Source organism: Symphalangus syndactylus, chromosome 4 (genome assembly GCF_028878055.3).
Source record: "Symphalangus syndactylus isolate Jambi chromosome 4, NHGRI_mSymSyn1-v2.1_pri, whole genome shotgun sequence".
NCBI classification, from domain to species: domain Eukaryota; kingdom Metazoa; phylum Chordata; class Mammalia; order Primates; family Hylobatidae; genus Symphalangus; species Symphalangus syndactylus.
Window position 1 is genome coordinate 118,660,200 of NC_072426.2, and position 26,371 is coordinate 118,686,570.

Sequence of the window (26,371 nt, forward strand, 5' to 3'; positions counted from 1 at the left end):
TCTCACTTATTTGTGGGAGCTCAAAATTAAAACAATTGAACTCATGGAGATATGGAGTGAAGGTGGTTACCAGAGACTGGGGCAGGTAGTAGGAGGTGTTGGGGAGGGCGGATGATTAATGAGTAAAAAAAATAGAAAGAATGAATAAGATCTAGTATTTGATAGTACAATAGAGTGGCTACAGTCAATAATAATTTAATTGTACATTTAAAAATAACTGAGTATAATGGGATGCTTTTTTTAAAAAATTTTTTGTTATTATACTTTAGGTTTTAGGGTACATGTGCACAATGTGCAGGTTTGTTACATATGTATCCATGTGCCATGTTGTTTTGCTGCACCCATTAACTCGTCATTTAGCATTAGGTATATCTCCTAATGCTATCCCTCCCCCCTTCCCCCCACCCCACAACAGTCCCCGGAGTGGGATGTTCCCCTTCCTGTGTCCATGAGTTCTCATTCAATTCCCACCTATGAGTGAGAATACGCGGTGTTTGGTTTTTTGTCCTTGCGATAGTTTACTGAGAATGATGTTTTCTGGTTCCATCCATGTCCCTGCAAAGGACATGAACTCATCATTTTTTATGGCTGCATAGTATTCCATGGTGTATATGTGCCACATTTTCTTAATCCAGTCTATCGTTGTTGGACATTTGGGTTGGATCCAACTCTTTGCTATTGTCAATAGTGCCGCAATAAACATTCGTGTGCATGTGCCTTTATAGCAGCATGATTTATAGTCCTTTGGGTATATACCCAGTAATGGGATGGCTGGGTCAAATGGTATTTCTAGTTGTAGATCCCTGAGGAATCGCCACACTGACTTCCACAATGGTTGAACCAGTTTACAGTCCCACCAGCAGTGTAAAAGTGTTCCTATTTCTCCACATCCTCTCCAGCACCTGTTGTTTCCTGACTTTTTAATGATTGCCATTCCAACTGGTGTGAAATGGTATCTTACTGTGGTTTTGATTTGCATTTATCTGATGGCCAGTGATGATGAGCATTTTTTCATGTGTTTTTTGGCTGCATAAATGTCTTCTTTTGAGAAGTGTCTGTTCATGTCCTTTGCCCACTTTTTGATGGGGTTGTTTTTTTTTTTCTTCTAAATTTGTTTAAGTTCATTGTAGATTCTGGATATTAGCCCTTTGTCAGATGAGTAGGTTGCAAAAATTTTCTCCCATTCTGTAGGTTGCCTGTTCACTCTGATGGTAGTTTCTTTTGCTGTGCAGAAGCTCTTTAGTTTAATTAGATCCCATTTGTCAATTTTGGCTTTTGTTGCCATTGCTTTTGGTGTTTTAGACATGAAGTCCTTGCCCATGCCTATGTCCTGAATGGTATTGCCTAGGTTTTCTTGTAGGATTTTAATGGTTTTAGGTCTAACATTTAAGTCTTTAATCCATCTTGAATTAATTTTTGTATAAGGTGTAAGGAAGGGATCCAGTTGCAGCTTTCAACATATGGCTAGCCAGTTTTCCCAGCACCATTTATTAAATAGGGAATCTTTTCCCCATTTCTTGTTTTTGTCAGGTTTGTCAAAGATGAGATGGTTGCAGATGTGTAGTGGTATTTCTGAGGGCTCTGTTCTGTTCCATTGATCTATGTCTCTGTTGTGGTACCAGTACCATGCTGTTTTGGTTACTGTAGCCTTGTAGTATAGTTTGAAGTCAGGTAGCGTGATGCCTCCAGCTTTGTTCTTTTGGCTTAGGATTGACTTGGCGATGCGGGCTCTTTTTTGGTTCCATATGAACTTTAAAGTAGTTTTATCCAATTCTGTGAAGAAAGTCATTGGTAGCTTGATGGGGATGGCATTGAATCTATAAATTACCTTGGGCAGTATGGCCATTTTCACAATATTGATTCTTCCAACCCATGAGCATGGAATGTTCTTCCATTTGTTTGTATCCTCTTTTATTTCATTGAGCAGTGGTTTGTAGTTCTCCTTGAAGAGGTCCTTCACATCCCTTGTAAGTTGGATTCCTAGGTATTTTATTCTCTTTGAAGCAATTGTGAATGGGAGTTCACTCATGATTCGGCTCTCTGTTTGTCTGTGATTGGTGTACAAGAATACTTGTGATTTTTGTACATTGATTTTGTATCCTGAGACTTTGCTGAAGTTGCTAATCAGCTGAAGGAGATTTTGGGCTGAGACGATGGGGTTTTCTAGATATACAATCAGGTCATCTGCAAACAAGGACAATTTGACTTCCTCTTTCCCTAATTGAATGCCCTTTATTTCCTTCTCCTGCCTGATTGCTCTGGCCAGAACTTCCAGCACTATGTTGAAAAGGAGTGGTGAGAGAGGGCATCCCTGTCTTGTGCAAGTTTTCAGAGGGAATGCTTCCAGTTTTTGCCCATTCAGTATGATATTGGCTGTGGGTTTGTCATAGATAGCTCTTATTATTTTGAGATACGTCCCATCAATACCTAATTTATTGAGAGTTTTTAGCATGAAGGGTTGTTGAATTTTGTCAAAGGCCTTTTCTGCATCTATTGAGATAATCATGTGGTTTTTGTCTTTGGTTCTGTTTATATGCTGGATTACATTTATTGATTTGCATATGTTGAACCAGCCTTGCATCCCAGGGATGAAGCCCACTTGATCATGGTGTATAAGCTTTTTGATGTGCTGCTGGATTCGGTTTGCCAGTATTTTATTGAGGATTTTTGCATCAATGTTCATCAAGGATATTGGTCTGAAATTCTCTTTTTTGGTTATGTCTCTGCCAGGCTTTGGTATCAGGACAATGTGGCTTCATAAAATGTGTTAGGGAGGATTCCCTCTTTTTCTATCGATTGGAATAGTTTCAGAAGGAATGGTACCAGTTCCTCCTTTTACCTCTGGTAGAATTCGGCTGTGAATCCATCAGGTCCTGGACTCTTTTTGGTTGGTAAGCTATTGATTATTGCCACAATTTCAGAACCTGTTATTGGTCTATTCAGAGATTCAACTTCTTCCTGGTTTAGTCTTGGGAGGGTGTATTTGTCGAGGAATTTATCCATTTCTTCTAGATTTTCTAGTTTATTTGCATAGAGGTGTTTGTAGTATTCTCTGATGGTAGATTGTATTTCTGTGGGATCGGTGGTGATATCCCCTTTTTCGTTTTGTATTGCATCTATTTGATTCTTCTCTCTTTTCTTCTTTATTAGTCTTGCTAGCGGTCCATCAATTTTGTTGATCTTTTCAAAAAACCAGCTCCTGGATTCATTAATTTTTTGAAGGGTTTTTTGTGTCTCTATTTCCTTCAGTTCTGCTCTGATTTTAGTGATTTCTTGCCTTCTGCTAGCTTCTGAATGTGTTTGCTCTTGCTTTTCTAGTTCTTTTAATTGTGATGTTAGGGTGTCAATTTTGGATCTTTCCTGCTTTCTCTTGTGGGCATTTAGTGCTATAAATTTCCCTCTACACACTGCTTTGAACGTGTCCCAGAGATTCTGGTGTGTTGTGTCTTTGTTCTCGTTGGTTTCAAAGAACATCTTTATTTCTGCCTTAATTTCGTTGTGTACCCAGTAGTCATTCAGGAGCAGGTTGTTCAGTTTCCATGTAGTTGAGCGGTTTTGAGTTTGAGTGAGTTTCTTAATCCTGAGTTCTAGTTTGATTGTGCTGTGGTCTGAGAGACAGTTTGTTCTAATTTCTGTTCTTTTACATTTGCTGATGAGAGCTTTACTTCCAACTATGTGGTCAATTTTGGAATAGGTGTGGTGTGGTGCTGAAAAAAATGTATATTCTGTTGATTTGGGGTGGAGAGTTCTGTAGATGTCTATTAGGTCCACTTGGTGCAAAGCTGAGTTCAATTCCTGGATATCCTTGTTAATTTTCTGTCTTGTTGATCTGTCTAATGCTGACAGTGGGGTGTTAAAGTCTCCCATTATTATTGTGTGGGAGTCTAAGTCTCTTTGTAGGTCACTAAGGACTTGCTTTATGAATCTGGGTACTCCTGTATTGAGTGCTTATATATTTAGGATAGTTAGCTCTTCTTGTTGAATTGATCCCTTTACCATTATGTAATGGCCTTCTTTGTCTCTTTTGATCTTTGTTGGTTTAAAATCTGTTTTATCCGAGACTAGGATTGCAACCCCTGCCTTTTTTTGTTTTCCATTTGCTTTGTAGATCTTCCTCCATCCCTTTATTTTGAGTCTATGTGTGTCTCTGCACATGAGATGCGTCTCCTGAATACAGTACACTGAGGGGTCTTGACCCTTTATCCAATTTACCAGTCTGTGCCTTTTAATTGGAGCATTTAGCCCATTTACATTTAAGGTTAGTATTGTTATGTGTGAATTTGATCCTGTCATTATGATGTTAGCTGGTTATTTTGCCTATTAATTGATGCAGTTTCTTCATAGCATTGATGGTCTTTACAATTTGGTATGTTTTTGCAGTGGCTGGTACCGGTTGTTCCTTTCCATGTTTAGTGCTTCCTTCAGGAGCTCTTGTAAGGCAGGCCTGGTGGTGACAAAATCTTTCAGCATTTGCTTGTCTGTAAAGGATTTTATTTCTCCTTCACTTATGAAGCTTAGTTGGCTGGATAGGAAATTCTGAGTTGAAAATTCTTTTCTTTAAGAATGTCGAATATCGGCCCCCACTCTCTTCTGGCTGTAGAGTTTCTGCCGAGAGATCAGCTGTTAGTCTGATGGGCTTCCCTTTGTGGGTAACCCGACCTTTCTCTCTGGCTGCCCTTAACATTTTTCCCTTCATTTCAACTTTGGTGAATCTGACAATTATGTGTCTTGGAGTTGCTCTTCTCGAGGAGTATCTTTGTGGCGTTCTCTGTATTTCCTGAATCTGAATGTTGGCCTGCCTTGCTAGATTGTGGAAGTTCTGGATAATATCCTGCAGAGTGTTTTCCAACTTGATTCCATTCTCCCCATCACTTTCAGGTACACCAATCAGACGTAGATTTGGTCTCTCACATAGTCCCATATTTCTTGGAGGCTTTGTTCATTTCTTTTTATTCTTTTTTCTCTAAACTTCTCTTCATGCTTCATTTCATTCATTTCATCTTCCATCACTGATACCGTTTCTTCCAGTTGATTGCATCGGTTACTGAGGCTTGTGCATTTATCACGTAGTTCTCGTGCTGTGGTTTTCAGCTCCATCAGGTCCTTTAAGGACTTCTCTGCATTGGTTATTCTAGTTATCCATTCATCTAATTTTTTTTTCAAAGTTTTTAACTTCTTTGCCATTGGTTCAAACTTCCTCCTTTAGCTCGGAGTAGTTTGATCTTCTGAAGCCTTCTTCTCTCAACTCATCAAAGTCATTCTCCATCCAGCTTTGTTCCGTTGCTGGTGAGGAGCTGCATTCCTTTGGAGGAGGAGAGGCACTCTGATTTTTAGAGTTTCCAGTTTTTCTGCTCTGTTTTTTCCCCATCTTTGTGGTTTTATCTACCTTTGGCCTTTGATGATGGTGACGGACAGATGGGTTTTTGGTGTGGATGTCATTTCTGTTTGTTAGTTTTCCTTCTAAGAGTCAGGACCCTCAGCTGCAGGTCTGTTGGAGTTTGCTGGAGGTCCACTCCAGATCCTGTTTGCCTGGGTATGAGCAGCGGTGGCTGCAGAAGAGCGGATGTTGGTGAACCGCAAATGCTGCTGCCTGATCGTTCCTCTGGATGTTTTATCTCAGAGGAGTACCTGGCCATGTGAGGTGTCAGTCCGCCCCTACTGGGGGGTGCCTCCCAGTTGGGCTACTCAGGGGACAGGGACCCACTTGAGGAGGCAGTCTGCCCGTTCTCAGATCTCAAGCTGCGTGCTGGGAGAACCACTACTCTCTTCAAAGCTGTCAGACAGGGACATTTAAGTCTGGAGAGGTTATTGCTGTCTTTTGTTTGTCTGTGCCCTGCCCCTGGAGGCAGAGCCTACAGAGGCAGGCATGCCTCCTTGTGCTGTGGTGGGCTCCACCCACATCAAGCTTCCCAGCTGCTTTACCTACTCAAGCTTGGGCAATGGCGGGCACCCTTCCCCCAGCCTCACTGCCACCTTGCAGTTTGATCTCAGACTGCTGTACTAGCAATGAGTTAGGCTCCGTGGGCATAGGACCCTCCAAGCCAGGTGCGGGATATAATCTCCTGGTGTGCCATTTGTTGAGCCCATTGGAAAAGCACAGTATTAGGGTGGGAGTGACCCAATTTTCCAGGTGCCATCTGTCACCCCTTTCTTTGACTAGGAAAGGGAATTCCCTGACCCCTTGCGCTTCCCAGGTGAGGTGATGCCTCGCCCTGCTTCAGCTCATGCACGGTATGCTGCACCCACTGTCCTGACCCCACTGTCCGGCACTCCCCAGTGAGATGAACCCAGTACCTCAGTTGGAAATGCAGAAATCACCCGTCTTCTGCATCGCTCACTCTGGGAGCTGTAGACTGGAGCTGTTCCTATTCAGCCATCTTGGCTCCACCTCCCCTATTATCACATATTCCTACGCAGGCTTTGTATTTACTGTAGTCAGGCCTGGAAGGGTTAAATTTTTCTCTTTCGCATCTAAGAAAATCCACCGAAATAGAATTATTTCTAGTAAACAAACTGAAGATCAGAAGCGAAAACATGTGAAGTGCTCTGATTTCAAAAAGGAAATGTACATTTTGTTTTCTCTGTCCAAGAAAGTGAATTAATCTTGTTCTGTCTCCAACTTTCAGATCCATTAGCTTTGACCACAGGATGGACACCAATGGGCATATTTGCTTGCTATTTTTCATTAAACATAAATCTAAAGAAAGATGTGCACTTTCAAAGTCTTTTGAATTTGCTTGACTGCGGATGAGTTGGAATTGTAACCCCCGGTTTCAGTCCAGTACCTGCAAAAAATTAGATCAAATGAAATAGGATTTAGGCAGCAGTTGAGAAAATATATTAACAAGAACCAGTACACTTTAGTTGCTGCATTTCACTGCCTTTAGCCATATTCTGAGTCATACTGTGTCAGTGAGCATAACAACTTTTGTTCCTTTAACATTGGAGTGGATTGTTGGGTATTATATAGGCTAGTGAATTATTCATAGAAATTTGACTTATTCAAATATATCAACAAATTTCTCTTATTCTGAAGCAATAAAAAATTAATTAATACTCGACAGTTCTATTCAATGTTTTGTCAAGGACCTTTTTAATACGTCAAAAGTAAATTTACTAGGCCTTGAGTATTCTAAAATGCTGTTCCCACTGCTAGCTTTAAGCATGTAAGGACATAGAAGCAACAAAATTGGCCAAGGACAAAGAGAGAATGTGTCAGCACTGAAACTGAAGTCTTGGATCCACATCTGGGTGTTACATTACCAAACAGGAGGAGATAAAGATGGATACTTTATCTGGGCTGGGCTAAAAGGTGCCATTTCAATGATTTGGGAAGAAATTGAGTTTGCAAAAATGAATGTAACATAAGAGTCAAGAAACAAGATAGAGGAAACTCAATTTTCATCCTGAAGAGAACATTTGGAGGGCATTTGAATGTGTTCTTTTAGTATATCTAAACAAAAATATCAATACGGTAGTTAAAACTATTAAAAGGTAGCTCTCTATTTGAAGAATCACTATGTGGAGGAAAGATAAATCAAATTTCTTATTTACAAACCAAAACTTACCCTTCTCTGTCAGATAGGCTGGGTTCAGATTCTGATAATGTCATTGGCTAGCTGTGTGATTGTGGGCAGGTATCTTAGTCTCTCTAAAAGTGAGTTGCTAACAGTACCAAATGAAATAACACATGGAAAGCATTTATCCATTTGGCCCATAGTACGCATCCAATAAACGGTAACTACACTGCTGCTACTACTACTGCAGCTTAAGCAAGCACATGGGGGAATCTGGGCATGCATGGAAAGCATATATTGCAGCTGAAAAGGGCTAGGAAGTCCTTTTATCCCTTGGGGATGATGAATAAACTGTGTTGTGCACCTGTATTTTGACTGACAACTGTCATATGAGATCAAGTGTGGAATTTTGCACTTGTGATGTCATATCAATGCTCAGGAAGTTTCAAACTTTGGAGCATTTTGGATTTTGGATTTTCACATTGGAGATGCTCAACCTGTAGTAGCAGTGGTAACCACTGTGCCTTATTTACTGTGTTTTTATTGCTTGTTCTCTGCTCTATGGGGGTAAATATAATGTTGAAAATGTTACACACACAAAAGGCCTGCATAGCACCTATAGCATAGTGAAAGTATTCCAAAATCTGAAATACTTCTGGTCCCAATGATTTCAGCTAAGAGGTACTCAATCTGTACTACTACTATATTATTATTTGTTCCCCTTTGTTTCACTATGTCCCCACTCACTCACTTGTCTTTTCATCCCTCCTACTTTATTGAACTACATTATAATCTAGGCAAGGAATAATTGAGTCAGAAAACTGACATAATTAATGCTCAGATCAAAAAGCTCAATTGCCTCAAAACTTGAAGTTCTTTTTTTTTTTGTGATGTGTTTTTTAAGAAAGAATGGTTCCACTTAAAATGACTTTATTCCTTACCTTTCTAAAATGATGGAGGTCATCTGAACATCTGCTATGAAGCTGCAACTGTCTCTGAGCATGTCTTTATTTTTTTAACCTCTAAAATAACGTTTTTATCTTTTTATTTCAGAGAGAAAGGTATTCTTCCTCCTTGGAAGTTACCTTTCCCCAAGTTTTCAGTATCCTTGAGAATACTGCTCCCACATTTTCCCTATTCTTCTTTCCATTCACCTCAAAAATATCACAAGATGTTTCTAAGTTTTTTTTAAAAAAAGTGGACATATGAATATCCAACCAGAAAAAAAAGTTAAAAGACACACAAAATTCTTTTGTGATACAAAATTCTACCACCTAGAATCACTATCATTAGCATATGTGTTCATTTCAGACATCTCTTTTTATTTGCACATGGAAAGAAAAAATAATAAATAGATAACTCTTCAAAAATTGAACTACTTTTTATATTCAAACTACTTTTTAAATTCAATATTAAAAATATTGAATTTATTGTCATTTGAAATCCATAGACAATATAAAAAATGAAATTGAAGGAATTGATGAACTTTAGGTAGATGTTTCTCTGCCAAAATAAATATTATTTCCTAAGAAAAACCTTAAAGTTTGATGGGGGGAAAGACAAGAAGTTTGGGACTTCTACTTCTAGCCCATATGAAATACCAGGGACAAGATAAGTCCTCCTGTCTTAAAGAAGTAAAGAACAGAATGAAATCTATTGAACAATAGTTTTAATGCATGGAACAACAAACATTGCAGGAAAGTGATTTCTGAGAGAAGGAAAACAAATAATGTAAGCCCTATGATTGTCCCAAGGAACTTCTAAAGATAATTTCTAAGCCTTGGAACTGGTAGTGTAAACCAAAAAGGAGCCTGGTAGTCTCTCTGAGATGAGAAGTCAGAGTTCAGATTTTAAAGGGGCTATGGTGCATGGAATTCATGGAATGGAGTCACAGAGAGGGAAAATCTTCAAAGACAAAGAGTTCTGAAGATCTAAAGAGGGTTCTCCTTGAATCTTTACCTCATCATTGTATGCGTTGAGGAAACTGTAAAGGCAAGGAAAGAACTACTAGAAAGGAGCAGGTGGAACAACCCTTGGAGATTACACGGGTTTGGGAATAATACATCTTTCCACCAGCCAAAGTGGAAAGACCTCCTAACACTTGAGACAATCAACTAGAGCTGTCAAAAGAGTATTACCTCAGTAATGAAACCAATTGAGCTTGAAAAGTCACCAGCTTAACTATTCCAGCTTAATTGGCTCCATTACTTTCAGGCGATTTAGATTTTCTGTTTGAATGCCTAAGTATTTTTTTGTAATGTCATAATTGATTCAGTGTTGATTTTTCTGTATCAGTTTTGGCTATAATATGTTGTACCCTTTCAATCTGGTTATTAATGTCTTCTATTTCAAAGAAAATGTGGTATGCTATATTATATACCTTCTCTATTTATTTGTAGTATTATCTACTTTAGAAACACTCCTATGTTGGATCATCTTTGTCTGTCTTCCATGTCTATTATTTTTCTCTGTAATTTCTTTTTCTTTTAAAAACTTTTCTCTCTGTGTATCACTTTGCTAGGGCTGCCATAAAAAAATACCACAAACTGAGTGGCTTACACAATATGAATTTATTTTCCCACAGTTCTGAAGGCTGGAAGTCCAAGATCAAGGTGCTGGCAGGATGGGTTTCTCCTGAGGTCTCTCTCCTTGGCTTGTAGAGGCCAATTTCTTGCTGTGTCCTCACATGACTCTTTCTCGGTGCATGTGCATTCCTAGTGTCTCTCCTTCTTATAAGGGCATGCATTCCATTGGATTAGGGCCTTACCCCTCTGACCTTATTTTAGCTTAATTACTTCTTTAAAGGAGTTTGTGTAAACTTTTATTTTAGATTCAGGAGGTACATGTACAGGTTTCTTACATGGGCATATTGTGTGATGTTGAGGTTTGGAATATAATTGATCCAATAACCCAGGTAGGGAGCATAGGAAATTTTTCAGCCTAAAGCCCCTATCCTTAAATATATCACATTTTAAGGTACTGGAAGTTAGAGCTGAAATGTATGAATTTGGCGGTGGGGGTGGACACAATTCAGCCCATAACATGTTGTGATAACATAGAATTATCACAAGTATTTTCTATACTTTAGTCATATATTTGTTATTCCTTGAAGTTTATGGTTTCTTGATTTTGAAATAGTGTTGTCTTCAATCCTTAGCTTTCAATCTCCACTTTCAATTTGTCTAGTGCTTCTCACTGGAACTTGCATTCTTGTTCTATTGTATCCATGTTCTCACATCATGAAATACTGGTAGAAAATTACCTTCTGTTTTATGAGTCATATTTCCATCAAAATTGGATTCTTCATCTCTACTTTGAATAAATATCCCTTTCTTCTTTTTCACCCAGTAGAGTACTTGCATGGTTGTGGTGGTTTTTCATTTCATTCTGTGTTTTGTTAACCTTGTTTCTACATAAGTTGGGAAGCTTTTCCCAGATCTCCTACTTATTCTGGTGGTGAGTTCCTTATTTCTTTTTTACTGAATTTGAGAATTATATCTTCCTTTTGCTTCCACCAAGCATAATTTAGAAAATTCAAGGGGAGAAAGAAAGCTAGTTGTATTTACCCATATCTTTACTCTTTCTATTGTTCTGTCTTCGTTTCTGGTGTCCTGAGATTCCTCCTTTTTTCGTTTTATTATTGTTGTTGTCATTTGTTTCAAGAATTTCATTTTGCCATTCTTTTGAGTAGGTCTGCTGGTGACAAATTCTCTTGGTTTTCTGAATCTGAGAATGTCTTGAATTCTTCTTTAATCCTGAAGTAAATTTTTATTGGACAAAGAATTCTCAGTTGATAGTTCTTTTCTTTTAGCATTTAAAATGATATTCTATTTCTTTCTAGTCTCTATGATTTCTAATGAGAAATCACTCTTTTTCAAATTATTTTTCCCCTACAGGTAAGGTGTTTCTTTCTTGCTAACTTCAAGATTTTTTTCTTTGTCTTTAGCTTTCAGAAATTTCACTGTGTTGTGTCAGTATGAATCTTTCATTTTGTATTGCTTAAGTTTCTCTCAGCTTTCTGAATCTGAAAGTTTATGTCTTTCAGGAATTTTCAGCTATTACTGCTTTGAATACTTTTTTCAGCCCCACCCTTTTTCACCAATTCTTTTAGGACTCCAATGACACAAATGTTAGATCTTTTGTTAGAGTCCAGTATGTCCCTGAAGCTCTCTTTGTTTGTTTTCAGTCTATTTACTCTTTATTTTTTAGATTGAGTAATTTCTATCATACTGTCTTAAAGTTTACTGGTTCTTTCTCTTGTCCTGTTCTTTCTTTTGTTGAGCCAATCCAATGAGTTTTTAAATTTTGGTTATTTTACTTTTCAGTTCTAAAATTTTTATTTGATTCTTCTTTATGTCTTCTATTTCTTTGCCAAGGCATCCTTTTGTGTTTCAAACATGTTCATAATTTCTTGTTGAAGCATTTTTATGATGGCTGCTTTAAACTCCTTGTCAGATAATTCCAACATCTGCATTGGTGTCTGCTGGTTGTCTTTTCTTATTCAGCTTGAGATTTTCTTGGTTCCTGATATAACGAGTGATTCTTGATTGTGTCTTGGACACTTTTGGTATTATGTTATGAGACTTTGGATATTATTTAAGTTTTCTGTTTCAACAGACCTCCTGTGACACTCCACTGGTGGGAGAAGGGAGATGATACCTTGTTTCTGTCAGGAGGGAGAAGTCTAAATCCCCCATGCAACATGCCAGAGGGAGACGGAAGGGATCCTCATTAGTGCTGGCAGTGTTGGAAGTGCAAACTTCCCACTAGGCCTTCCACCCTGACTGGGAGGGTGAAGGACAACTTGTTACTTTTCCCCACATGGTCTCTGCTGACACTGAGTTGGGGGATTTTTTTACCATTGGAAGTTGGTGAAAGTTGGGCTTCTCACTTGGCCTTCTCTGACATCATGCTGGTGGGAAAGGGGAGGAATGCCTCATTACTACTAGGTTAGTTTGGAAGTTTTAGGCTCCCAATTTGGTCTCTACTGACACCCCTTGTGGTAGGGCGTGGCTCCTTGCTGTATGAAAGTTCAGGGTCCTGACTCAGCTTTTGCTGATGTGCTAGCCACGAAGCTGCAGTTTTTTTCAGAATGTTTGGTTGGGTTAGAGGAGTTAGTTATTGTCTGAAAGTTTTCTGTCTTACTAAACTGTCCCTTTCACCATCCTTTGACTAGACAGAGTCACCTTTTCTTGTTGTTTATTGTTTGTTTCTGTCTGTGCCCATTGTGATTTCTGAGTTGCCAGCTTCTCCCTAACCCAGTCTGGGATACATGAAGCAAAAAAGAAAGCCAGGGAACTCACCTCTGTGTCTTTTTTCAGGTTTCAAAATCCCTATTCAGTTGTTTCTCTTCTTTCCACCTTTCAGCATTATGTTTTGTTTGTTTTGTACATAATGTCTGGAAATTTTAGCTGTGAAGTGGGAAGAATAGGGAGAAGGTTGTCTACTCCAAATTGTCCTGTGTCTTCCTTTTTCAGCAACAATGTGAGAGCTGGATATTGAGTTCAATCCACTTTTCTATAACCTGATGTTATAGAAACGTGGTAGCAGGAGAGTTCTGTGCAATTGTGAATTGCCTTAATTAGAGAAACTGTAGTTTGTTTTGTCTTCAAACTTTGTTCCTAGCTTTCATATTGGAAGATACCCTTGCATATTTCTCTGCGTGAGAACTTATGTCTGAGAGAGTCTCTTCTGGTTATTTTATTACAGTTGACCCTTTAACAATGTGGGAGTTTAGGGTGCCAGCCCCCTGTGCAGTCAAAAATCTGAACATAACTTTTGACTCCCCCAAACTTAACTACTAATATCCTACTGTTGACCAGAAACCTTAAAGCCTTACTGATGACATAAACCATTGATTAATATATTTTTATGTTACACATATTATATATGTATGTTATATATATAAATATATATATAGCTAAAGAAAAGAAAATGTTATTAAGAAAATCATAAAGAGGAGAAAATATATTTACTATTCATTAAGTGGAAGTGGATCATCATAAAGGCCTTTATCCTCATCATTTCCCATGGATTAGGCTGAGGAGGAAGAAGAGGGGTTGATCTTTCTGTGTTTCAGAGAAGATGGAGGAAAAAGAAAATTTCTGTATAAGCAGACCCACATAATTCAAACACATGTTCAGGGTGACACTGTACTTTGTTTTATCTACTTCTTGCTATGTAACTTTCGTACATGCATGCGTTCTAACATAAAATAATTTTTCAAAGGGAGAGGTAAAGTATGAAATACAACCAATCTTCTCTCCCACTCTTACAGTATCAGTGGAAACTCTCAGGATTTGTTGACTCACCAGTACTGTTTCTGACGTGTTGAATGGGTTAGATCAAGGTTTCTCAACTTCAAGGCTATTGACTTTTTGGTTCAGATACTTCCTTGTTTTTGCCCTGAGTAATGTTGGTTATTTAACAGCATCCTTGGCCTCTACCTACTAGTAGAATATGCCCCACTTGTAAGAACAAAGTATGTCCCCAGACATTGCCAAATGTCCCTTGAGTGGCAAAAAATCAGTCCTGGTTGAGACCCAGTAGGTTAAAATGAGTGCTAAGTTATTTTTTCCTTAATCCTCATTTTCATTCCTTGGCAGATCTGTTAACATTTATGTCAGAAGATTGCACTTTTTTTCCTGATTTTTTACTGCCAAAATAGCTTTGGGGTCCACGCTACTAGATTTTATTCAATTCATTTAATACTGACGTACAGTTTTCTCCTCTTTACTCTTCCTTTATTCATATTTTTACTCTTTGAACTTTTCCTGCATTGATATTCTCTAATGTGGAGAAGAAAACATTAATACACATGGCTTTGCTGGCTCCTCCACGTCTCTTCTATTTCTTCCAAATACTTCAAATAAGTTGTATACATGACGTCTGTTATTACCTGCCATTTGATTATTAAATAATATCCTAAATACAATAAGCCCATTAGTTTTCATCCTGATTGATGTCTTTTTTATCTTTTACCTCTTCTTGAATCATAGTAGTGCCTTAGAGACCTCATCTACTTTGTTAGCCTCAACTCTTCACTATGAAGATCACCAAAAGAGCGTGTCTAACATGGCATCTTACCTATGCTCTAGTTTCATAGCTCTATTTTCACAAAGTATCTACTTGCATGTCCCAAATCTGACATATTTGAAACAAGCTTGTCATCATTTCCTGCAAATCACTTCCTCTCTGAGTTTCTTATTTCTATTATGTACCCAAGTATGCTTTGTATTTCCACTTCAACTACTGTAATGTTTCCTTTGTTACCTCATGCCTGGGTTATTTGAAATAGCTTCCTACTTATCTTCCTGTTTCTAGTCTCTCACATACCACCTGGTATCAGATCAATCTTACTTAAATTACACTTTTGTAATATTAAGTTCCTGTTAAAACCAAAACTAAACAAACAAAAACTTCAATCGTCATTCTTCTTTACTACTTTCAGACTGTGGTACCAGAGGGATCAAATATAGAGAGAGTGGTACCTAAGATTATACTTCACAATCAAACTAGATAGTGGGTTAATGTTAGTGTGCAAGTCTGCAAATTATTTAAAGACATTCCAATTTGACTTTCTATAAAACCACGTAAACTAGCTTAGATCACCAGAACAGAAATAACCACTTCTACAGTAACTCCTCTGAATTTAGTTTTATTATTTATTTAAATATTTACTGTTCTGCAATTATTCCAAAATATATTCATAAGAAAACATGAATAAATATGGAAACAGTTTGATATGCTGGCTTGGGTGTGCTTGTGGTTAAAGTTTTTTTTCTTTCCTTTAGAATTCTATTAATAGTAGTGTAATGTTTTTTATAAGCAAAAAGCTATAAAAATTAAAAGCAAAATATATTTATGATTTTATTTTTAAATTGGAATAAAAAACCTAGGAATGTTTTACTCCATAAATGTATATAGGAATGTTTGCAATATAGACATTATTAGAGGTAACCTGGATTATCATACAATAAAGTGTCAGTGATCAATCTTTTCTTTAAGAAGAGATAACCGATAAATTTTAAAGTCTGGGCTTAAAACCCAGCCCCAAAGGCGACTCAAAGTCTGTCCCATTTCCTCTCCATGAATCCTTCCTTACTCAACCAAAAATTGAGGCACATAAAACTAGTTATCTTAAGTACTGTGTTTAGCTGCACCGAGGGGTGCAGTGTTGATGGAAAACCATGTGAATGGCTGCCTACTTACCAGCCTCATCTTATCCCATTCTCCCTTTCCCTCCTTATATTACAGCCATGCAATCATTTCATGCTTCCAATTTCACAGCTCCTTCCCATGTCACAGAAGCCACGTGCATTTTCCTCTTCTAGCATGTTCCCCTACCTGTCCCTACCTCAGTTACTTTATTCCCACTCATCCTTCATGACTTAATTTAAATGTCAAGTCCTGGTTGATATTTAGAAATGGTGAATAAAGACAGGATTGCCCCCCCATCGCAACTCCTTTTTCCTATCAGAAATCATTCAAAAACAAGGAGAAAGAAAAACCAGAAATACTAACTTTATCTCCCACAACTTTAGTAGGTAGATGTAACTTTGAGCTGTAGGAAGGGAGGAAGAAATGCCAGATACAGTCAAGATAAAGTGGAAGTGCAAATAGACACTCTGCGATGACTTTTAAAATGGTAGTATTTATCATATTCTTACAATGCCACACGTACATGCATTATCTACATGCCTTTTCATGGATTGACCTCCTGTATTAGCCATCACAGCACTCAATGAGATAAATGCTATTATGATTAGCCCTTTACTGCAGAAATAGAGTCATACAGCTATTATGTGGCAGAGCTGTAATTTCAAATCAGAACTCGTGGCACTGCCACTGTGCTATGAGCAATGTGCAAATACCCAATTCATAAGGAATTTCCTTCATTCAAAGTTGAGTATTACCACAAAGTAACCACACTGAATCTATGGAATTACTTCAAAAAGAAAAAGAAAAAGAAAAGAAAAAACTGTTGAAGGAATGGGGAAAACAAATAGTACAAATGGCAGATGAAGAATATATCCCAGAAGAATTTTGTTATGAACCAGAAGAAAAGTATTACCAAATATATTGCCATGAATTTAAAACATTTAATGAAAGAATTATTTATATAAAATGATGACTCAAAATACATCTAAAGAATTTGGGAGGAAATGTGCTGAGAAAAGAGAAAAAAATCAAAGATGAGTGGAAAAGAGAAGTAAAATCTCGTTCAAAATGAGAGTTAAAGTAGAATAAAGGAGAATAGTTACTACTGAAAGCATAACATATAAAGGAGATTTCAGAAATAAATAAGATTAAAGAAAAATGATAAATCTAGAGATAAAAATGAAGATTAAATATGCATAATGGATATCCCTAAAGAAAATCAACACATAATTGAACAGAAGCATAGATATAGCTTAAGGTCCCAGAAATAAAATAAGACGTAAATCAAAAGACTGAAAAGGCACACACTTTATAATAGTTACTGGCTATTTTCATCAATTTTTGCCTTAGGAAAAAGTATCAGACCATGATATGGTTGTGATCCCTGGGAAGGAAGGAAGGAAGGAAGGCAGGAAGGAAGGAAGAGGGAAGGATGGGAGGGGGAGAGGGAGGGAGGAAGGAAGGAAGGAAGGCAGGAAGGAAGGAAGAGGGAAGGATGGGAGGGGGAGAGGGAGGGAGGAAGGAAGGAAGGTCTTTGACTGTAATGCATTTCTGAGAAAATTCTGACAAAACCAGTGGAGAATCCTCTGGCCAACACCGTCCATTACAGGAGCATCACATCTCCCAGGAATAGTCCTGCCTTCGTATCCCTGCCACACTTTGTCACTGAGTAGGAGCATCTCATGGGAAAGCATAGCCTCCTCTCAAACATAGTGTTGGGTTTCAGAACATAAGGGCTGAGGCCCTTTGTCAATTATGTTTCCTGCAGCAGGACATCTTAGAAGTGTGTTTTCACGGCTGTAATAGATGGAATTATGCATTTACCTCCATTCCCTTTCAAAACTCTTCTGAAAGGGTGGTATAGAAATTAAAAGACCAAAACACACACACACACACACACACACACACACACACACACACACACACACACACACACACAGAGAGAGAGAGAGAGAATTGGAGAAAAGAATAGCATATGTCAACAACATTTTGAAATTGGAGAGCAGGTGGTAATTGACACAGCAGACCAGCAAGGGCTGAAACTTAGGCCAGTATGTGTGTGAAGCTCCTTAGAAACAGAAACAAAATGATTGCTTTCATCCTAACTCAGATATTAAAGGTAACTGGTAGCTCTGAAGACAGAAAGGCAGGGCAAGTTCTGATTGTAGGTATTTAAAAAAATCAGTTAAACCCCTTCATCCCTTCCCTACCCCAAATAGCCATAAGACCTCCTCTCCTGAGCCTCAGCAGATCTCTGGATATTACTTGCTGGAGAACCTGAACCATACAGACTAACTCTGCACTTGGGGACATCATGAATACCTTGTGGGTAGGAGTAACGTAAGTTTACTTACTGAGAGGTGAGAACCACTCCTTCAACTTTCTCTTCTCATGTCCCAGAACTGTAGCAAATATGCTTAATCATTGCCCAATCTCAACTCACAACTGAGAAGTTTCTCTCAGGTGGAAGTGACTGAAATACTGTATGTTCTCCTTTATTGGTGGGAGCTAAATGATGAGAACTCATGGTCATAAAGAAGGGAACAACAGACCCTGGGGTCTACTCGAGGGTGGAGGGTGGGAGGAGGGAGATGATCAGAAAAAAACGTAACTATTGAGTAGTAGGCTTAGCACTTGGAGGATGAAATAATCTATACAACAAGCACCTGTAGCACAAGTTTACTTACATAACAAACCTGCACATGAACTCCTGAACCTAAAATAAGAAGGTTTTTAAAAAAGAAATGACAGGTTACAAGGGAAAAAACCACCAAAGAAAGGACTGTGTCTTTCCTAATAGCTCCCAGTTTCCAAGCCCATCAATGCATATTAAGTTCCAATTCACTTTTCAGTTCCTCAGTCTTAAATATGAGTTGACACCCAACGATCACTAACATTTGAAGAAAGTCTCTAACACAAAAGACAGACAAAATGAAGAAAAACAATTGTGGAAATAGAAAATGAAAGGAGCAGCAGAAAACTTTAAAAAAAGTAATAACTCAGAAATATAACACATTACATCCATAAAACACGAACATGCACATGTATACAGATGTTCCTCTACTTATGATGGGGTTATATCCCAATAAACTCATGGTAAGTCAAAAATATTACAAGTTAAAAATGCATTTAGTATGCCTAACCTACTGAACATCATTGCTTCACCTACCGTACTTTAAACATGCTCTTTTTCTTCTTACCAGAAGGAGGAGACACAGTTGGACATTTTGTAGACATGATGGGATGCAAAAACACAAAACACAATATCCAAAAATCGCTGGCAACACAATACCCTTTGGAGTATCAGTTGTTTACTCTTATGATTGCATGGCTGATTGGAAACTGCTGCTCACTGCCACTACCCAGCATCACTAGAGGATCATACTGAGTATTGCTGCCCTAGGAAAATACTGAAATTCAAAGTAAGGTTGCTACTGAATGTGTATCACTTTTGCATCATCATAAAGTTGAAAAATTGTAAGTCAAACCATTGTAAGTCAGAGATCATCTGTATTTACACATGAAACATTCAAAAAAGAAATTCTCTAAATTTATTGTCAGCACAAATTAAAATTTCCAAACAAAAATTAATAGATTAGCTGGGCATGGTGGCACACACCAGCAACTTGGGAGGCTAAGGTGGGAGGATAGCTTGAGCCCACACAGTCGAGGCTGCAATGAACCATGATTGCCCTACTGCACCACTCCTACCTGGGCAACACAGGGAGACCTTGTCTCCAAAAAAAAAAGAAAAAAAGAAAAAAGAAAAGAAAATTAATAGATTGTCAAGAGTTCATATCCAAATATTTAGATTTACAAGAAAAAAGAAAATGAAAGGAAAGTATTAAATAATAAAAATCTTCTTATTATTGAAGTATTAGCTTGGTGGAAAGTAATTGTGGTTTTTCCCATTAAAAGTAGATTATCTAGATTGAAAGAGTTGAGTGAATGCCAGCACACTGAATGGAAAAATTATCTCCCCTGAGGTAGATTGTTGAAAATGTCTAGATCAAAGATAAAAAAGAGTTTCTTAAAGAGAAAACAAACAAATGCTTTGAGAATCAGACTGGCCAAAAACTTTACAATATTAGTGCTAGAAGACAATGAAGCAATTTCTCAAAATTTTGATGCAATTACTTCCAACATATAATTCCAGATTCAGCCAAATGATAAATTGTGAGGGTGGAACAAAAATAATTTGAGACATGCAAGGTCTCAAGAGTTTTTCTCCAAAGCATACTTTCTCAGAAGGCTAATTGGAGTTGTGACTTTGTAAAATAAGCACATAATCAAAAATGAAGACGTGCAGGTAACAAGAACTCTAGATGGGAAAGGAAACTCCTAGGATGTGGATAAGGGGAAGTTCTAGGTTGAGAGCTGAGCAAAGCCTTGAAATCACACAGCTCAGAATAGAGCAGAAGGACATAGGGACACAGGAAAGACACTTCAAGAAGAAAATGAAGTTTTTGGAGTACTTGATGGGTTTGAACATATTTTAGGGAAGTTTTAAATTCTTATAAGACTTTTGTTGTTGTTGTTGTTGTTTTTTTTTTTTTTTTTTTTTTTTTTTTTTGAGACGGAGTCTCGCTGTGTCGCCCAGGCTGGAGTGCAGTGGCACAATCTCGGCTCACTGCAAGCTCTGCCTCCCGGGTTCACGCCATTCTCCTGCCTCAGCCTCTCCGAGTAGCTGGGACTACAGGCGCCCGCCACCACGCCCGGCTAATTTTTTGTATTTTTTTTTTTTTTTTTTTAGTAGAGACGGGGTTTCACCATGGTCTCGATTTCCTGACCTCGTGATCCGCCCGCCTCGGCCTCCCAAAGTGCTGGGATTACAAGCATGAGCCACCACGCCCGGCCTGTTGTTGTTGTTTTTATTATTATTATTATACTTTAAGTTTTAGGGTACATGTGCACAATGTGCAGGTTTGTTACATATGTATCCATATGCCATGTTGGTGTGCTGCACCCATTAACTCGTCATCTAGCATTAGGTATATCTCCTAATGCTGTCCCTCTCCCCTCCCCCCACCCCAGAACAGTCCCCGGTGTGTGATGTTCCCCTTCCTGTTCCGTGTGTTCTCATTGTTCAGTTCCCACCTATGAGTGAGAACATGTGGTGTTTGGTTTTTTGTCCTTGCGATAGTTTACTGAGAATGATGGTTTCCAGTTTCATCCATGTCCCTGCAAAGGACATGAACTCATCATTTTTTATGGCTGCATAGTATTCCATGGTGTTTTAAGACTTTGGAACTGCTACACACACAGAAAAATACACAAACATAAAGGAGCCAATTTTTAACTTCAGAAAACAAACAAAAATTGAAAAACCCAAAAAGTTGCACAAGAAAGGAAATATGATCATACAACACCATAGAGCTCAGTGGTGAATGAATAGTAGTTATATAGTCATGATAAAACCACTAAAAATTGATTTAACTCCAAACGTTGAGGAAGGGAAAAAGAGGGGAAGTGTGTAGTTGTATGTATGTGTGTATGCATGGATGATGTGGGTTGAATTGTAAAAGATCTAAGTCCTCCATTGTAAGAAATCAATAGATAATATCTTTAACTGAAAAATTTTGAAAGACCATCACTTATTAGGACATAGGCACACGCCAAAAGAAATATCTAAGAGTATTGAAAGTTGCTGCCTTGGGGTAGCAGGAATTGGGAGTGGAGATGGATAGGACAGGCAAAAATTAACATTTGACAAAAGAGTGAATACTATGAGTCTTCAGTCAGAATATTTAAGTCACTTCGCATTACTTTAAACCTCTTCAAATCAACATTCAATACTAAAAGGAGGTGGGAGAGTGCTTGTAAAATGTTTAAGACACAAATTGTCATCCTAAAGTTTTCTTTCTTTTTAAACTGTTTTGCAAGTGTAAATGCAACAACAAATATATTTTTTTAATGTACAAGAACTCAAGGAATAATGATCCCATGAGCTTCTTGATGAGGTCAAACTGCAGCCAATCAAATTACAAGTGAAGAAACTATAGCCAAGGGATTGCCCGAAAACATTTAATTTAGTTGGTGAAACTAAAGCAAATTGTGAGGAAAATGGTCCAGAACAGATGATAAATGTTATAAATTATGACAAAGTATAAATTAAAAAACTAAAAGCGGGGGAAGCAGGGAAGAAGATGAAAGATAAATATGCAGATTTTTCTATCTTTTATAACCAGGGTAAAAAGATAAATGAGTGATGCAGATATAATTTTACTTTAAGGCATAAACAAAAACACTAAGAGAAATAACACAATCAAATAAAATAGGTGGTTGAGGGGTAGGAAGTGAGGAAGGAGAAAGGAAATATGCAAATTTTGCCATTACTCAGAGTGGCTTCGGGTCAATTTTCTACAAGTCATTCTGCAAACTGGCCAAAAAGCAAATTGGCTTTTGGTGAATCTGTTCAGTGAATTAGCTTTGGGAAAATATGCTTTTGGTGAATCAGCCTGTTTCTGCTTGAATAAGAAACTACTAAATACTGCCTGAAGAAACAGAGGATTAAATACACATACACACACACATAATATACAATACCTTATGTATGTAACTATTTTATATAAAATTACGGTGCTTAACTATAATACTAAAACAAAGACATAAGCCTTTCGAGCAATCAGAAGTATTACACATACACACAGACAAGGAAAGGAAATCGTGAAGGATTATTTTAAAGCGATAAAACAGAAAGCATAACAAAATATGGCAAAACTAAACCCAAATATAACTGTCATGTCAATAGGTAAAACTGAGCTAAAGTTATCCATTTAAGAAAATCTAACTGGATTTTAAAAACCCTTAACTGTATCCTGGATATGAGGAGCTACAAACAATAATTTACTAACAGTTGTGAAACCAGGCTGCCTGGATTTAAATGTATGTGATTTGGGGCAGCTTACTTAATAAGTCAGTGCCTCAGTTTCCTTCTTAATAAAATGAAGAGTGAACTAAACTCAGAATTATTGGAAAGAATTAGTAAGTTAATATACATAGCATATTTAGAATGGTGCCTCTCACATAATAAAAGCTCAGTAAATACTGGCTCATCATTACATTAGACACATCTAAACCAAAACGATTTGCAAAGGTTAAAAATAAGATGTTCAAAGGTATATTGATCAAATGCCAATGCAAAGAAAGTAGGTGTTTGCATGTCAGTACCAGCAAAGATCAAAGTAAGGTTAGGAGCTTTAAACAAAACAAAGAAGGGGACATTGTTATGTTGATAAGCATAACATTAATATTCAGAAAGCAAAAAACACAGGAAATAAATAGAAAAATTGGAAGGAACCATTAGGGATCATACCAGGTCAAGATGATTTCACTGGTGAATCCTACCAAACTTTTAAAAATAGGTAATTCAAATGCCATTAAACTGTTCCAGAGCAAGAAAAAGAAGAAAAGTTTGTGAATTGTTTTTATAAATTACCATAAAAATTATTCTAAAACCTGATAACAAAAAAAAGAAAGATATATACAGACCAATCTCACTTACTAATATAAATACAAAAGTTCTAAATAAACTATTAGCAAAGGATCTGGCAGCATATTAAAAGGATACTACACTGTGACACAATATTTGGAAATCTACTAATACAATTTATCATTATATGTCAAAAGAGGAAAAACACCTATGTTCAATTCCATAAATGCTAAAAATTAAATAGTAATAAACAGCTATTATTTTTGACAAAAAACTGTTAATAAAACAATAGATGACTCCTTCCTTGAGATAAAAATAAATGTATATATTGAACAAAAATGTATGGGGCTGTACTAAAAGCATTCCTATTAATGAACAGGATAAAACAAGTATGTCTAATATCACTGCTATTATTTAACATTTTTTCAGCAAGTATCATCCAATGTAGTTAGAGAAGGGAAGGAAGTAGTAACATATAATATTGCTAAGGGATTAAATGTTGCACAGAAAAAAACTAAGATAATGAACTGAAATATATTATTATATAAAAGAACATACCATAAGGTGGTGGGATTCAAATTTATAATCAGAAATCAACAGTTTTTACATATACAAACAAGATATAATGAAAGAGAAGTGTCCATTTACAATAGCAAAAAAAAGTTAAACAGTGTTGAGGTGCAGAGGATGCTACCCCAAAGTATGGTGCTTTGGTATGCTGAGCACTTTTGAATTAAAGGCAATTGGAAGTCTTTAGAAACTGCCTCAAAACCAAAGACTTTCTAACTTTCTTTTGCTCCCAACCCCTACAAGTACAGGAAGGGACTCTCTCTGGAAGTTGCCTTATCTGACTGAGAAAAACTTCTTAAAAAAAAAAATGCCATTGTCTTAAGACTACCTCCCTAGGAATATCATCAAATAACCAGAAAAGATTAACCTCCAGAGAAGAGAAGAGACTAAAAGTCATCACTGAACCCAGGCAGATTTTTCGTCTGTTCTTCTGAACACTTCCCTGAGAGATTAGTTCTAAGAGACTCTGCATAATATGGTGACCTTTGTTCACAAAGCAATTCTCCCGTCACCTTCCCATAACTTATTGATCCCATTCAGCTTCCAAAGAGAATCATTTACAATAACTTCGTATTGATTGTGCTTTGGACCTATTCAATTCCCTTGAAAATCATTTACTACATCTCAAAATTGTCCACATGCCCTGATCTCCCTGACTCCTACGAAGAGGGTGCTATTTAACCCTCAGCTATCTGGCCTTTCTTTGAGTCTCATATTTGTGGGACTCCCATGTACATGTGCACAGTAATAAATGTATATGCCTTTTTTCTCCTACAATCTGTCTATTGTCCATTTATTTATCAGATTCTGACATCAAACCTCTAGCAGGAATAGGGAAAATTCCCCTGCCTCTACAATTGCTAAGAAATGGGCAAGATCTACATGAATAGAACTTTTTTTTTTTTTTTTTTGAGACAGAATCTCACTCTGTCGCCCAGGCTGGAGTGCAATGGCATGATCTCGGCTCACTGCAATCTCCGCCTCCTGGGTTCAAGCGATTCTCCTGCCTCAGCCTCTTGAGTAGCTGGGATTACAGGTGCACGCCACCACACCCAGCTAATTTTTGTATTTTCAGTAGAGATGGGGTTTCACCACGTCGGCCAGGCTGGTCTCGAACTCCTGACCTCATGATCTGCCCACCTTGGCCTCCCAAAGTGCTGGGATTACAGGTGTGAGCCACCGTGCTGGGCCAAATATAACTTTTTAAACACTACTAAAGAACATAAAAGAAGACCTAAACAACTGAGAAGGCATACCATGATTTGGGCCAAGAAGATTCAACATTAGAAAGATTTTAATTCTGTCTGAAGTTATCAATAAACTTTTCAAAATCCCAATAAATGTATTGATAGAATTTTTTTTTGAAATTAGATGAGCTGATACCGAAAATAAACAAGCAAGAATAGCCAGAAAAATCTTGGAAAACAAGAATAATGAATGGGGGCTAAACCTATTAAATATTAAAATACAATCTTAAAATAGGTTAGTACTGTAGCGGGGCATGGTGGTGTGTACCTACAATCCCAGCTACTCAGGAGGCTAAAGCAGAAGGATTTCTTGAGCACAGTAGTTGGAGACTAGCCTGGGCATCATAGAAAGACTACACCTCTATAAGAAAATAATCATAATAGTGTACTGACACACATGCATGAAGAGTCAACTCAGTGAAAAATAATAGAAAGTCCAGAAATTGATCTAAATATAGAAATTTAGTACATGATAAAGGTGTCATTTCAAGTCAGTGGGGTATTTGTCCTTTTGTAATGGGCTTATTTGACTTAGTATAATGCCTCCAAGTTTCATTCATGCCGTAGCATGTGTTAGGATTTCTTTCTTTGTTTTTTTAAAGCTAAACGATGTTCTATTGTATGTATATACCATATTGTGTTTATCCATTCATCTGTCGATGCACACTTGAGTTGCTTTCACCTTTTGGCTATTGCGAATAATGCTACTATGAACATAGGTGTACAAATATCTGCTTGGCTTCCACTCCTTTTGGGTGTATACTCAGAAATGGATTTACTCTATTACATGATAATTCTATGTTTAATTTTTTTTGAGGAACCATCTTATTGTTCTCCAAAGTGGCTCCACCACTTCACATTCCCACCAGCAATGCACAAGTGTCCTGATTTCTCTGCATGCTCACCAACACTTATTTTCTGGATTGTTGGGTTGTTTTTGTTTTTTGATAATGCCCATCTTTGATTTCAGCCCAGTGAAACCCATTTCCAACTTCTGGACTCCAGAACTGTTAGAGAATATATTTTTATTGTTTTAAGCCACTAAATTCATGGTTGTGTGCTATAGCAGCAATAGAAAATGTATACTGGATTCCCTCTTTTTCTATTGGTTGGAATAGTTTCAGAAGAAACGGTACCAGCTCCTCTTTGTACCTCTGGTAGAATTCGGCTGTGAATCTGTCTGGTCCTGGACTTTTTTTGGTTGGTAGGCTATTAATTATTGCCTCAACTTCAGAGCCTATTATTGGTCTATTCAGAGATTCCACTTCTTCCTGGTTTAGTCTTGGGAGGGTGTATGTGTCCAGGAATTTATCAATTTCTTCCAGATTTTCTAGTTTATTTGTGTAGAGGTGTTTATAGTACTCTCTGATGGTAGTTTGTATTTCTGTGGAATCGGTGGTGATATCCCCTTTATCATTTTTTATGGCATCTATTTTATTCTTTTC